Source organism: Pongo abelii, chromosome 8 (genome assembly GCF_028885655.2).
Source record: "Pongo abelii isolate AG06213 chromosome 8, NHGRI_mPonAbe1-v2.0_pri, whole genome shotgun sequence".
Taxonomy (NCBI): domain Eukaryota; kingdom Metazoa; phylum Chordata; class Mammalia; order Primates; family Hominidae; genus Pongo; species Pongo abelii.
The window spans coordinates 130,250,198-130,266,032 of record NC_071993.2 but is presented as its reverse complement, the minus strand read 5'-3'; positions in this window follow the sequence as shown (position 1 = coordinate 130,266,032).

Sequence of the window (15,835 nt, the reverse complement as noted above, 5' to 3'; positions counted from 1 at the left end):
CTGCACAAACAAAAATAAAAAATGGCAGAAGTGTGCATTTGCACAAACACACACAAACATATAATTCTTAAAATTGGTAAAAATAATTAAATCCAGAAAACCAAAGTTCAGCATGACACTGTCCTTAATTAAATGATGCTCTCCCCATATTTTTCTCTCAAATTTGCTTTTTAACAACAGAAAGAGTTAAGTAGAGTGACTATATTAACTGAGTTTCTTGCCTTTTAATAGTTGGTGTCACCAACTTCATGTGATTCAAATTTAGTTGCTTTGCACCTAATTAAAGCATTGCACAAAAATAGGTAATTTGACATCCAAAGGAAGAGTGAGAGGAGACCAGAGAAAAGAGGGGACATATTACTTAACTTTATGATGATAATTACCTGAACACAAAGACGCTTATAAGAACATTCTACGCTGGATATCATCCAGAAAAATTAAACCTATGTTGCTGCTTCAATACATCTGAATACTAGGAATTGGCAGAAAAAAAAAATCTGTTCTATGAATAATAGCCTCTACAGTCCCAGAGGACAGCAATACATGAATTGAAAAAAAAAAAAAAGAAAGAGAAAAAGAAAAAGAAAGAAAAAGAAAAAATGGAGTCTTGAGCCTTTTCCAAAATGGTGCTAATGCGCCACTGAAACTTAATTTTATAATTTACTGGCAGTCAAGATGGCAGGAAATAAAATAATTTGCTATATTCTGCACAACAAACCCTGCTTTTCCTGGGAAGGGGTAATTATCCCCATGAAAAAAAAAAAAAAGAAAAAAATACGCCATCTCATATTAAGCTAAAGTCTCATCAAGAAGAGAAAAAGTGCCTCATTACACGTAATTACCAGGGAATTAGAAACATCATTTAACTAAATGAGCGAATAATGCTCAGGATATTGAAGAAACTTGCCTGCACTTCTGCAAAGCACTCTAAGTCCCATTACAAAAATTGCCCCTCTTTAATGGAATAATTTTAGGCCTTGTCTGCCTTGCTTTAAAAATAAAGAGCCTCCGAGAGGCAGAAAGAGGCTGAAACTGCCATAAACAACTGTTGAAAGGGACTGAAGGGAAGGCGCTGTCTCTCTTGGAGACCAAGACCCAGAATGACTCATAATCTACCATAATCAGGAAAATTAAACCTGAGGACTTGAAAAAAGGATTACCCCCTTTTTAATTGTCCTTCCTCAAGACTGCGATGTGCTTGTGAGTATGTATTAGGGATAATAGATGAAAGATTTTCAAGTTCGGGTATGGCTTCCCTGCTCCGATACAAAAGCAGTTACAGCCAGTCAATGTTATCTTAAAAAAATAAAATTATAACATACCTGCAGGTTGATGTTTATTGTGTCTTAATGCAATGATTTTCTAGCCATTCAAAAGCTTCCAGGCTTGAGTTAGGATCCCCTCCCCCTTTTCCCTTTGCTTTTCATATTTGTCAAGATTTAGCATGGAAGCAATGAATTTAATATAACCATCTCACCTTCCAGCAATGCTAATCTTTCTTCACCCAGAAACCAGAACAGGAAAGTATATTGATACTGGTCACTCCATCTTAGTTTCTTGACTTTAGGGCAAGAAAAACTCAGAAAGTAATTGGTATTGGTCAGATTCCTAGCAGGTGGCCAAAGAAGGCTCTCAAGAGGCCATTTTAAAGAAGAAATGAGTCAGGGAAGGGACTGCAATATCATCCTGAGATATCCTGCCCTGAGACCCAACAAAGAGCCACCAATCCTCACCACTGCATGAGGACCAGGGCCTTCCCTGGAACAGGTGCAGCCAGAGCAACAAAAAGTGCCATTCCCTCAGCCATGGACTTCACGCCACCATCAACAGCAACACCCCTTTTCAGCAATGACGAAGCTGAAACCAGCCAAGGTCTCAGAGTTCCCTGTTCCAGTCCCTTGTGGCCAAGTCCAGATTCATATATGTCAAGCACAGTCACCTCTCAGCAGGGCAGGAATGACATTCCTACTTACCACACCTCATCTGAATTCTCTATCCCCTCACAGAGGTTCCGTAGTCTAAATACATTGCTTCCTGGTCCAGTACATGTAAATATGATAGTAAGAAGAGATGACAAAGTGCCAGCACCATAGGTGTGCTCATCACAAACCCCTGCCCTTGGGGTGGTTGGAGATGGTAGGCGGAGAAGGCAGCAGAGCTAGTACAGGAGATAGCTGAGCTTGATCTATTCCTCTGTCTCCCTGGGCCCTTGGACATGTCCCTCAGAACCACTTTCAAGTTCTAGGGCCCTATACCCAAGAAATAAAAAGAAATAATGAAAGGCAAAGGCAAATATGTGAAGAGCTTCACATAGAGAAAGCCCTGGAAAAAGAAACCACATTTAAGATTGATAACGGGCAAAGTGCCCTGGGCATTTTAGGTCCCCTCATTAAACTCCAAGACGGAATTTGGCACTAATGAAGTGTTTGGGTGATAGGAAACAAAGAGGAAGCCAACGTCCTATCCCAGGTAAAAGGAAAAAAAAGCACACAGTATAATATCATTTCATGATGAGTCAGGTTAACCGACTTGCCTGCTAAGATCACACAAAAAATAAGGGAAACCCAGAATCAAAACACAGATCCACCTGCTTCCAAAACTATTTCCCTGGGCCACACAATGCTGTCCTCTCCAATGAGTATAAACAAGGAGCATTAGTAATAGCATTCACCATACTATAGCATCCCAATGTATTTCAAAGAGCTTTCACACATGTTCTCGCCAATGAGGTAGATAAGGATGGAACAATCTCCATTTCATATCAAAACTTGAAATGATCAGGGCAAAGTCATCCTGCCACCAGCTGCCAAGACCAGTGATACTTTCTCCCGACTGATGATCATACTGGTAGTGAGAGTAGAACAAATTCTGAAAGAAGATCTATCTGGACTAAGATTTGCAAACACAACCAATGTTTATTTTCTCAATATAAGCAATACCTATTGCTTACCAATAAAAGAAGTTTTTACTTTCTAATTGTTTCCTTTATTTTTATTTTCTAATTGTTTCCCATCAGATCATCTATCTTGTGACATTAGTAAGGCAAAAATTTTTAATCATATGAGTTAACCAGTTAAGTTGACACAATAAGCTCACATTGATCACTCTCTGCTCCAAACACCACAGCAATGACAGCTAAATCATAAGAAAAAACAAAAAAGACACAGTCAGACTCCAAAGTAAAAAATAAACATTTCTGTGGACTTAAATAGCTGATCTCTGGGGCTGGAAGCAGGAAGCAGTGGCAGGGAGTTTACCACCACAGCTGCAGTTGCAGCTACTCCAGACGTGGGAGGATTGCCTGAGTCCAGGAGGTCGAGGCTGCAGTGAGCTATGATCACACCATTGCATTTCAGCCTGGACAACAGAACAAGACCCTGTCTCAAAAAATAAAGCCTGGAAATCAAAATTGTAAGTCAGCCCTCAAAATCAAAATTGAAATATATATTTACCCTAGACGAAATTAAAATTTTATAGCTCCATGTCCCAAAGCCTTCATTTATGTTAAAAATATTCAAGGAGGTAAATGAATGTATAACTTCATTGAAAACAATTCAAGAGGCTGGGCATGGTGACTCACGCCCGTAATCCCAGCACTTTCAGATGCCGAGGTGGGCAGATTACCTGAGGTCGGGAGTTCGAGACCAGCCTGACCAATATGGAGAAACCCCATCTCTACTAAAAATACAAAATTACCCAGGTGTGGTGGCGCATGCCTGTAATCCCAGCTACTCGGGAGGCTGAGGCAGGAGAATCACTTGAACCCAGGAGGCGGAGGTTGTGGTAAACTGAGATCACACCACTGGACTCCGGCCTGGGCAACTGGGCAGGCTGGGCAGCCAAGAGCAAAACTCCATCTCAAAGAAAAAAACAAACAAACAAAAAATTCAAGAAATTATGTATCAAAAATAAGCAAATGCAAAACAAGAAGAGGTAGATATGAAATAAAATAGAAATCCAAGAATTTTTTTGAAAACTTACTAGGTGAAATAAATTCTGGATTAGACACAAAGGGAGAATTAGTAAATTGCAGAGAGTTCTGAGGAACTCATCCAGAACATAGGATAGAGAGAAAACAAAATTAAAATATGGAAGAGCAATTAAGAGACACAGAGGGAGAATTATAAGGTTCCAACATTCACCAAGCAGGAATACCAGAACAAGAGAATGTAGGGACTGGTGGGGAAGCACTATTCAGAAATATAAATGCTGAAAAATCTTTAAGAACTGAAGATGTATATTACATTTTCAGTACTAAGCAAGAATATATGAAAATAAATCTACAACTAGACATATCACAATGAAACTGCAGAATAAAAAGATAATCTTAATAGCTTCCAGAGTGCTATGGCTACTTTTATGTGTCAACTTCACTGGGCCAGGATACCTAGACATTTGGAAATTATTCTAGATGTTTCTGTGAGGGTGTTTTTAGATGAGATTTACATTTAAATCAACTTTGAGTAAAGCAAATTGCTCTCCATAATATGGGTAGGGCTCATCCAATGTGCTGAAGACCTGAACAGAACAAAGGGCTGACCTTCCCCAAGCAAGAGAGAATTCTGTCAGCAGATTGCCTTCAGACTTCATTTGCAACATTGGCTACTCCTTGTTTACCACCAGATTGCATTTGGATTTGAACTGCAACTCTTCCCTGATTGTCCAGTCTCCTCTATCAAATTTTAAACTTGCCAAGCCTCCGTGTTGCATGAGCTAATTCTTTACAATAAATATCTTTATACATATATATGTGTGTATGTGTATGTATAACTACATATATATGTATGTATGTATACACACACACACACACACACACACACATTATTTTATTGATTCTGTTTCTCGGGCAAAACCTAACTAATACACAGAGCGAAAGAAAGATAGCTTCTAAAGGAACAATAGTTACGCTCACAGCGGACTTCTCAACAGGAAGTACAGATGTACAAAAAGTATGCAGAGAGAACATTAACCATCAACCTAGAATTTCATATCCAGCTAAACTATCTTTTGAGAGTGAGGACAAAATAAAGACATTATCTGGAATACAAAAACATACTCTGATTCTCATTACAAAACAAACAAAACAAAAAATTACTAAAGGATATATTTCAGCAAGAAAAAAAGTAACTCAAAGGTAAAAAGCAACTATTGGCAGATATATATACATACACACATACACACATAGTATATTAATATAAGTAACTGCTGAACTATAAAAATAACTAACTTTGATATTTTAAAACTGAAGAAAAACTATAAATAGCAATTATAAGGTAGTTAAAAGGAGTGTTCTGTGAGTAGGTAACATGAAAAATGACTGTTACTATTGGAAAGAAGCTAGAATTATTGAATAACTATAGAGTTTGATGGAAAATAGAGAGAATACTTTAAAGGTAACTATCAATCTACAGCTTTCAAGCCAGAAGTGAGGTGGGGAACAGGGGAGAAATATGAAAAACTATCAATCCAACAAAAGGCAGAGGACGAAGAAAGAGAAAACAAAAGCATTATAAGTAAAAATACCTAAATAAGGCAGCAGAACTGAAGAAATAAACTCATATACATTACTAATCACAAAGAAATCTAAATGGATTAAATCTACCTATTTAAAGACCGAAATTATTATACTGCATTTGCATTTTTAATCTAGCTATATGATGCTTAAAATAGACACACCTGGCCGGGCATGGTGGCTCACACCTGTAATCCCAGCATTTTGGGAGGCCAAGACAGGCAGATCACTTGAGGTCAGGAGTTCCAGGCCAGCCTGACCAACATGGTGAAACCCCGTCTCTACTAAAAATACAAAAACTAGCCAGATGTGGTGGCACACACCTGTAATCCCAGCTACTAGGGAGGCTGAGGCAGGAGAATTGCTTGAACGCAGGGGAAGGAGGTTGCAGTGAGCCAAGATCATGCCACTGCACTCCAGCCTGGGCAACAGAGCAAGATTCCGTCTCAAAAAAAAAAAACAAAAAATAGACACACGTAAAACCCACAAGAAAGACTGAAAATAATAAAACATAAATATATGTCACATGCAAATATTAACCAAAATAAAGCTCACAGAATATTGCATCAGATAATATGTAAAGCAAAAGGTGTTAATAGGGATGAAGAGGCATACTTTGTAATAATAAAGGAAAAAAATTCACCTAGAGGATATAATAATTATTAATAATCATAAACTTGTATGCGACTAATAACACAGCCTCAAAATTATATAATTCATTAAATACATTAAAAATATTAAGGCAAAACAAGTAACAAATTACATAAAGCAAAAACCGATTTAAAGCAGAAACTGACAAATCAACATAATGAGAGATCTTAACGTATCAGAAAATTGATAGATAATGTAGGTCAAAATTTAATAGGAACATAAGATAACTGAATAACACAATTAACAATCTAATGAATATAAAAATTCAACATTGTACCTAACAAATAGAGAAAGTTATTTGCAGGTGTATTATAAGCCATTTATAAAGATTAATTGTGTTACAATGGAAAACTTAACAAATCACAAAAATTGGTATCATTCAGATGACTCTGACTACACTGCCATTAAGTTATAAATGAGCAATAAAAAATAGCCCACATTTGTAAACTTAAAAATATACATCTCAGTAATTTATGGTAAAAGAGGAAATCTCAGTGGAAATTATAAGTATGTAGAACAAAACAATTATGAAAATATCTCACATCAAAACTTTTGAGACGGGCCAGGCATGGTGGCTCACACCTGTAATCCCAGCACTTTGGGAGGGCTAACAGGGGAGGATCATTTGGGTCCAGGAGTTTGAGACCAGCCTCAGCGACATAGTGAGACCTTGTCTCCACAGATTTAAAAAAAAATTTTTTTTAATTAGTCAGGCATGGTGATGTGCACCTGTAATCCCAGCTACTTAGGAGGCTGAGGTGGGAGGATCACTTGAGCCCAAGAGGTGGAGGCTACAGTGAGCAATGATCACACCACTGGACTCTCACTTGGGTGACAAAGCAAGACCCTGTTGCTTAAAAAAAAAAAAAAAAAAAATGTGTGAGATGTAGTAAAGGACGTATTTGAAAGTAAATGTGTAACTTTATATAAATTTATTTTTAAATGAGAAAGATTGAGAATTAGTGAATATTGTATTTAGCTTAAGAAGTCAGAAAGAGAACAGAAGAATAAACCTAAAGAAGGTGGGAGAATTAAGGCTGGATGTGGTGGCTCACGCCTGTAATCCCAGAACTTTGGGAGGCCGAGGTGGGTGGATCACCTGAGGTCAGGAGTTCGAGACTGTCCTGGCCAACGTGGTGAAACCCCGTCTCTACTAAAAATGCAAAAATTAGATGGGCGTGGTGGCGGGCCCCCTCTAATTCCAGCTACTCGGGAGGCCGAGGTAGGAGAATTGCTTGAACCCAGGAGATGGAGGCTGCAGTGAGCCGAGATGGCGCCACTGCACTCCAGCCTGCACAACAAAGCGAGACTCCATCTCAAAAAAAAAAAAAAAGAAGGTGGAAGAATCGGAAAGACAAGCAAGAATCCAGCAAGAATCGGAATCGGAAAGGGCATTCTTTTTTCCCTCTGCTACATTTCTGCAAAGCCGTATTTTGCTTGCTATGGGGTAAGACTAGGTGATTCAGGTGGAGATGAAATCAGTCAAACCTTGGTCATGAGGCTGTACCTCCAGGGCATAATAACACAAACCCAAGAGGCCCTTTTTTTTTTTGAAGGCAGCCAGTGTTTATTCAGACTGTGTGCTGAACACTTTGCTAAGATGTGTGGGTTAAAATGTACATAAAATTTATTACTTTAACCATTTTTAAGTGTACATTTCAGTGGCATTAAGTACATTCACATAGTTGTGCAACCATCTCACCATCCACTCCACAACTTTTTCATTTTCCCAAACTGAAATTCTGTACTCATTAAGCAATGACTCCCCAAATCCACCCTTTTCCCAGCCTCTGGCAACCACCGTTTTATTCTCTGTCTCTATGAATTTGATTACTCTAGACACTTCACATAAGTGGAATCACACAGCAGTTGTCTTTTCACATCTAGCTTATTTCACTTAGCATACTGTTCTGAGGGGGTTCATCCATGTTGTAGCATATGTCAGAATTTCCCTTCTTTTAAGGCTAATATTCCATTGTGTGTATACACATTTTCTTTATTCATTCATCCATCCATGGGCACTTGAATTGTTTCTATCTTTTGGCTGTTGTGAATAATGCTGTATGAACATGAGTGTACAAGTATCTCTTCAAGTCCCTGCTCTTAATTCCTTTAGGTATATACCCAGAGGCAGAATTGTTGGATCATATGGTAATTCTGTTTAATTTTCTTGAGAAACCACTATACTGCTTTACATAGAGACTGCACCATTTTACATTCCTACTAGCAGTGCACAAGAGTTCCAATCTCTCCACATCCTCACCTACACTTGCTATTTTCCAGAATTTTAATAACGGCTATCCTAATGGGTGAGGTGGCATCTCATTGCAGTAGCAGGGACTTTATTAATACTAGAGAGCACTGTAGGCATCCTCAGAGGTGGACTCCCACTCTCACATTAGCAGTTCAGAGTTTATAACTCAACTTATGTGTTGAAAGAGACTGGAGAATAAAATGGAAATTAGGAAGATGTAGTTACATAATGCACTGCCTGAAATAAAAAGTTCTCTCCCATTAGGAAAAGAATATTAGATTTAATGAATGCCCTAAGAATCTAATGTTACAGAATAACATGACATTCATATAGCCCAAAAGAAAAAAAAAAGAAATTTTTATTTATTTTTTGGCTTCTTTGGTCAAAGACCATCTTCAAAAGGAATATATATATCTCTCTCTGTAAAATATATATACTCCTTTTGAAGACATATACATACAAAATATATATATTCTTTTTGAAGGTATATATATGCCATATATATTATTTGAAAACAAATAATGGCTAGTATTATATATAAATTAATATATATTTACATATATTTAATATATTTATATATAATACTAGCGATAATATTTTTTTAAATATCAATAATTAGCATGTATTGAGTTATCACTATATGCCAGGCACTGGATTAAATATGTTACATACATTTTCATTTAATCTTCCTAACAATATTTTGGGTTTTCTTTAACAAATGAGGCAGCTGGAGCCTAGGACGTAGAAAATTTGCCCAGGATCACATAGCTAATCACTGGCAAAGCTAGGATTCGAGCCATGGGCTGCCTGATTTGGAATTTTCCATTCTACAAGTCATACGACTTCAAGATGTTTTTTGTGCTGCTTCAATTTTCTTTCTAAAACCTCAGTGCAAGCTCCACTTTGCTCACTAAGACAGCGCCCACACACTTCAGAAAATGGGAGCTTCCCTGAAAAGGATCTTCATAAGCCATGCTGCAGTTCTCACATGAACTTGTTGCTTCCCAGTTATTGACAAAATTCTTCTCCCAGTGGGAACCATGCAGAGCACACACCCAACTGGTCCTCTTTGAACTGTGGCACACATTAAATGCTGAAGGCTCAAGATTGGATTGCCTTACAAACTCACCAGAAAATTGGGAAGGGTTTGTACCTCCAAAAATAAAGCTCCCAAATGTAAATGGAATAGCATATATCTGGTGATTAATAGCCAATTGATTTGTTATTATTATTATACTTTAAGTTCTGGGATACATGTGCAAAACGTGTAGATTTGTTACATACGTATACATGTGCCATGGTGGTTTGCTGCACCCATCAACCCGCCATCTACATTAGGTATTTCTCCTAATGCTATCCCTCCCCTAGCCCCCACCCCTAGACAGGCCCTGGTGTATGATGTTCCCCTCCCTGTGTCCATGTGTTCTCATTGTTTGACTCCCACTTATGAGTGAGAAAATGCAGTGTTTGGGTTTCTGTTCCTGTGTTAGTTTGCTGAGAATGATGGTTTCCAGCTTCATCCATATCCCTGCAAAGGACATGAACTCATCCTTTCTTATGGCTGCATAGTATTCCATGGTATATATGTACCACATTTTCTTTATCTAGCCTATCACTGATGGGCATCTGGGTTGATTCCAAGTCTTTGCTATTGTGAACAGTACCACAATAAACATATGTGTGCATGGGTCTTTATAGTAGAATTATGTATAATCCTTCGGGTATATACCCAGTAATGGGATTGCTGGGTCAAATGGTATTTCTGGTTCTCGATCCTTGAGGAATTGCCATACTATCTTCCACAATGGTTGAACTAATTTACACTCCCATCAACAGTGTAAAAGTGTTCCTATTTCCCCACATCCTCTCCAGCATCCCTTGCTTCCTGACTTTTTAATGATCGCCGTTCTAACTGGCATGAGATGGTATCTCATTGTGGTTTTGATTTGCATTTCTCTAATGACCAGTGATTATAAGCTTTTTTTCTATGTTTGTTGGCTAGATAATTGTCGTCTTTTGAGAAATGTCTGTTCATATCCTTCGCCTACTTTTTGATGGGGTTGTTTTTTTCTTGTAAATTTAAGTTCTTTGTAGAGTCCAGATATTAGCCCTTTGTCAGATGGATAGATTGCAAAAATTTCCTCCCATTCTGTAGGTTGCCTGTTCACTGATAATAGCTTCTTTTGCTGTGCAGAGCTCTTTAGTTTAATTAGATCACATTTGTCAATTTTTAGCCAACTGATTTTTAACTACAATGCAGAACAGAAAAAAGCCCTACAAGTGATCCTGTAGAATTGTATCCCAGTTCTACAAGATCTGCATACCCAACCAAGGGTATGTTTCCCAACAAAGGGTACGTTTCCCAACAAAGGTTACGTTTCTGCATACCCAACAAAGTTAGGTATGCAGGATGTGTATTAGAAAATATAGCCTAGATGCCATTGCAAAACATATCCCTAGACCAAGTCTCAATGAAGGCAAGACCTCCATTTCTCAGGGGCCTCATCGTCTCTGCTCCTCAGTGCATACCTCTGCTCCTTCTCAACTTTCTCACCTGCTTGCATGTGGACCAGAAGTGGCTTCCCCAGCCCCCAAATCCACAGGACTCTCCACCTAGCTGCAAAGACCACCACCAATGGGTTCAGTCTCTTTAGTCCCCTAGGAATGAATTCCAGTTGATCCAGCTCATCTTTCTTGAGAAGGACAACTAAAGTCCAAGGTCACTGTCTTCAGGCCCTTGAGTCAAGTATCCATCTGGTGTCCACTTAAATATATTAGGGAGGTGTTGGGGGTGGAGAGGGGCATGTACATAGTTCTGTGGCTTTGGGTACCATCCCCAAAAAGGGGCTTAGTCCAGGACTGGAAGAGCCCCCATGCAGAGATTATGGTGGCAAAGCGATAGCTTGGGAAACTTTTTCTTAACAATGATTTTCATAATGATTATGCAAAGTATTTAAATTTTATATGTATCTACATAATGTTCATCCACTACAACTCTAATATCTCTAGGCTTAAGAGAGAAAATGCCTGCTTACATAAAGGGGAAGAAGCAAATACAAAAATGTATGACAACTCAAAAGAAATGACATATGAGGGAACTGGAAATGACTTTGGGTAACTTTGGAACTTATTCAAATGTGTTTGCTTATTCACATCCCTTTCAAGGTCAGGGAGAGGGGGCTTCTTTCTAAGTGGACTAATTAGTGTCTCCTTTCTCTCAGCCTCAGGCCACCTGGCTGATTTATATGCCTGTCCCATCCCAGTAAACTATGTTTCTTGAAGACAAAGGTCACATGTGATTCATCTTTGAATAATAACAATAACAGCAATTAACACTGTGCATGGTGTTAATCACTTTATATCTGCTATCTCAGCTAATACATGTAACAACCCTATGCAATAGGCATTGTTATTATCACCACTTAAAGGTAAGAACACAAGGCTCAGAAGTTAATGATCCCAAATCCCATAGCTAGGGAGTTACAGCACCTGCATTCAAGCCTGATAGGTCTACTATAGAGCCCAGCTTCCTAAACTCAATGCTATGTCCAAGGCTAGGTCAGAAATGTTAGGTTCAAGAGATGAATGAATGGGTGAATGGATGATGGATGGATGGATGGATGGATGGATGGATGGACACATGAATGAATCTTTTAGGAAAACAAAACGTGATCCACAAAGACAGTACTGTGGTGGTTGGTGAGCTAAGCACATTAAGGCATGTTCCTGAGTGAGGTCAAGGGCATGGATTTGCTGTATTCCTGGTCTAGGAACCTCTAATAAAAAATAAAAAACCTTCACCTCTAATAAAAAATCCCCACCACAAGTCCTAAAAGCATAAGGGTCATATGAGACGGAAAGAGAGATGAAGGAACGAAGGACAGAAATAGACATGCGGTGAGTATTGATTTTGTTTTAGGTTTCACAAATCTGAATTTGTCTGATCAGCACAAATCCACCTTCAGAAATGGTGGAGGGTCAGAAGGATCATCTTCATATGAAAAAGACTCCCATTATGTTCTAGAGACCGCAGGAGCTGAAAGGTTTTAGCACCTTCATCCACCTCTAAACATTTGCCCTTCACAACAACTTTAAAAGCAAAAGGCTTTTAAAGAACGAAAGCCCTTTTGAACAGACTTCATTCACACTTGCCTGTAACTCTCTTACTCCCTATATCCAGTCAGGGTTCAGACAGGGAAGCAGAGTCCCAGGGGCTCATGGAATAGGGCTTTATTATAGGAATCTGACCTTGTAGTTGTGGGAGGAGCTGTTGGGGAGGCATGAAGGTATGGATGGGGTGCTGGAGGATCGGCAAACACAAGCAGTCAGAGAGGCCAGGCACGTTTAGCCACCACAGAACTGCAAAAGGATCTGAGCAAAGGCTGTGTAGCTAATGTCCTGTGGGTCTATAGCCAAGCATCTGGTGGTGGGCCCTTGGGCAAAGCCAATGAGTAAAGAGAAGCTAAACTCTATCAGGCACCTCTGCAACCATCCATCACTGCACCTGACAGCAAAGAAACCCCAAAGATTATGGCCACCATGTTTCTTCAGCCTTCCCTGTCCATGTGTGTTCCCCTTTTGGCCAGCTCTAACTCGGAAGCATATAGGGAAGGGGACGCTGGGAAATGTAGTTCTCAGCTTAACCAAGTTGACCCAGCACAGTCCACCAGACTCCTTTAATTAAATATAGAATACTTAAAGTGATTATTCACATCTTTGGGGAGACTGCACATTTTAATCATAATTACATGATAAATATTTCATGGTATATATCTTTGTCATATAATTAGGAGTAAAATATGTAATTTCAAAAAGATGCTAAATAATTCAAATGGCTGAGGATGTGATTAAAATCATGACTGAGATATGGTCAGAAGGTAACTCAAGGTCTTCAAACATGATCTCCCAAGCCACATGTCTCCTGACAACTAGCCCAAAGCTATTATCACTACCCTACATTCTCTCATGAAGTCTTATTTCAGAATGAAAATTTCAAGAACAAGCTCACAATATTTTCCCATCTTCCTCCCTCCAAAATTACTAGACTTGAAAAATCTCTATAGTATCCCAATAACCACCTGATTAATATGCAATTTTAACACCTGATGGTGTCCCCAAATACCTACTATCTTCTGAAACTCCATGTTCAGCTAAACCTGAGCGGGGCCCAAAAGTGAGGATAAGAGTGTCTCCTAAGCTACTGCCTGGAAGATTCTCTCCACAATACATGTGTTTCAAGGTTTCACTGTACTATAAGTAAAATGGGCCCTGTCACCACGCCTTCAAAAGACACAATTCCTTCATGGCATATGCATGCTAGATCAGATCCAACTCTTGGGCTTATGGGCATGCCAACAGGCTCATTTATCCATTGCCACCCACCACCACCTGGACCAAATGGCATAATGGAGTAGCAAACAACTATTTCAAAACCCCACCAGCCACATTTTCCTAAGTCAAGCTGTGCACAAATGCCTTTTACTGTTTATTGATTGAAGGAAAGAAGGAAGGGAGACACAAAGAAAGAAGTGAGAGAGAAACAGCAAAAAGAGAAGAAAAAGACACCGTATGCCCTGAATTACAGACCTTCATGATTACCTGTAAGCAGTGGTCAAGAGAAGACCTTCAATGGAATGCCATTGTAACATTCAGCCTGGCACAGGCTTCTAATCCCTGAAGGTTATGAGGGTCTTGTGAAAGACCCCTAATTTTTCCAGCAAGCAGTTGGCAGTGACGGATGACTCCATTAGAGCAGCCATGACTCCATGTTTTCTCAGAGGCCCTCAGCATCCAGTTAAGAGGCTGGGCCTTAAGAAGCTTTTTAGATCTCAATTCTTGGATGTCCAAAGGGTTGAGAGAACCACATTCAGCAAGTTTCAAAATAGCTCAGAGGAGGCTTGTTTCAAACTGATTCCTTCAGTTACCAATTCCTGACCTTTATCTCTATTTCTGGAGAGCTAATAAAAACAAAGATGAATCCCTATCTCACAAAAGTAATGACAATTCCACCCACAAATTTATTGGCTCATACTCTGGCACAGCTGTTAATCTGCTCAACAAGTCCTCTTCCTTCTCTTACCAGGTTCTCCTGAGTTGCCCAAAAGCAGGACCTTTTACAAGCATATCTATCCTCATAATTCCAAATCAATAACTAGATGCTTATAGCAACAGGTATTAAAAACAATTTCGCCTAATCTTATTTTTTCTTCTCATCCATTTTACTAAGCTCTAATCAGGGAGAAGCCAGTTTAGATTAAAAAGGTGAAATTGATCAGGAACGTTGGCCAAAGAAATCTAAACACAGCCCAAAAGAGAAAAGAAAGCTTTTTCCTGAGTTCTATTTATTTTGGAGTCAAAAGTGAATAAGAAAATCTTTGCTAAAGTTCTGACTAGTGGCCAAATTAAAATTTCAAATTTAAATTTTGCATTAGTCCAATTATTTCCCAGTTCATCCACATAGGCTAGTTTCCCTGCACGTTTCCATAGGGTTGTCCTGAATTGGAGGTCTTGGGTGAATCGAACTGATTTATTGTTTTCAGCCAAAAAGTGTTTTCCTAGAAATATTAAATGTGTCCAACCTCAGTAATGCAGATAGCTAGTCAAGTGTTTCCACACAGAGGTCTTGTTCAATATACAGGTCAAATATCACTATTATTATTAACAATGTGTTAAAATCTATAAAGAATTCACAATTTAGGAGTTAGGATATCCTCTGTAATCTCATTTGATTTTTTTCCTGTCATGTCAATTTATCATATTCTGTGTCAGTGGAGTCCAAATAAATGCAACTGATCTAACTTTTCAATAGCTTTAGAGTTGAGTCAAAAGCAAAACCCTGGGCCGGGCGTGGTGGCTCACGCCTATAATCCCAGCACTTTGGGAGGCCAAGGCAGGCGGATCAGGAGGTCAGATCAAGACCACCCTGGCTAACATGGTGAAACCCCGTCTCTACTAAAAATGCAAAAAGTTAGCCGGGCATGGTGGCAGGCACCTGTAGTCCCAGCTACTCGGGAGGCTGAGGCAGGAGAATGGCATGAACCCAGGAGGCGGAGCTTGCAGTGAGCCGAGATCGCACCACTGCACTCCAGCCTGGGTGACAGAGCAAGACTCCATCTCAAAAAAATAAATAAATAAACAAAAGCAAAACCCTGGGTAATGGATGGCAACACAAGTACGGGATGTTTTGAGATAGTATGTCCTATTGCAAAGCTAAGCAAAGCAAAGGTGAAGTCCACATTCTAACAGTACACAACTAACAATATATATTCTGTTAGTATAACTAAAGTGATCAGAAAGCCAAGCTACCAAGTAACAAGCTCTCAATGAACAATGCCCATTCTAGACTTCTACTAGCAACTGAGGTCAATGTTCACCTGATAAACAGGAGAAACAAAAGGTATTGTGTTGAGAAGCTTATT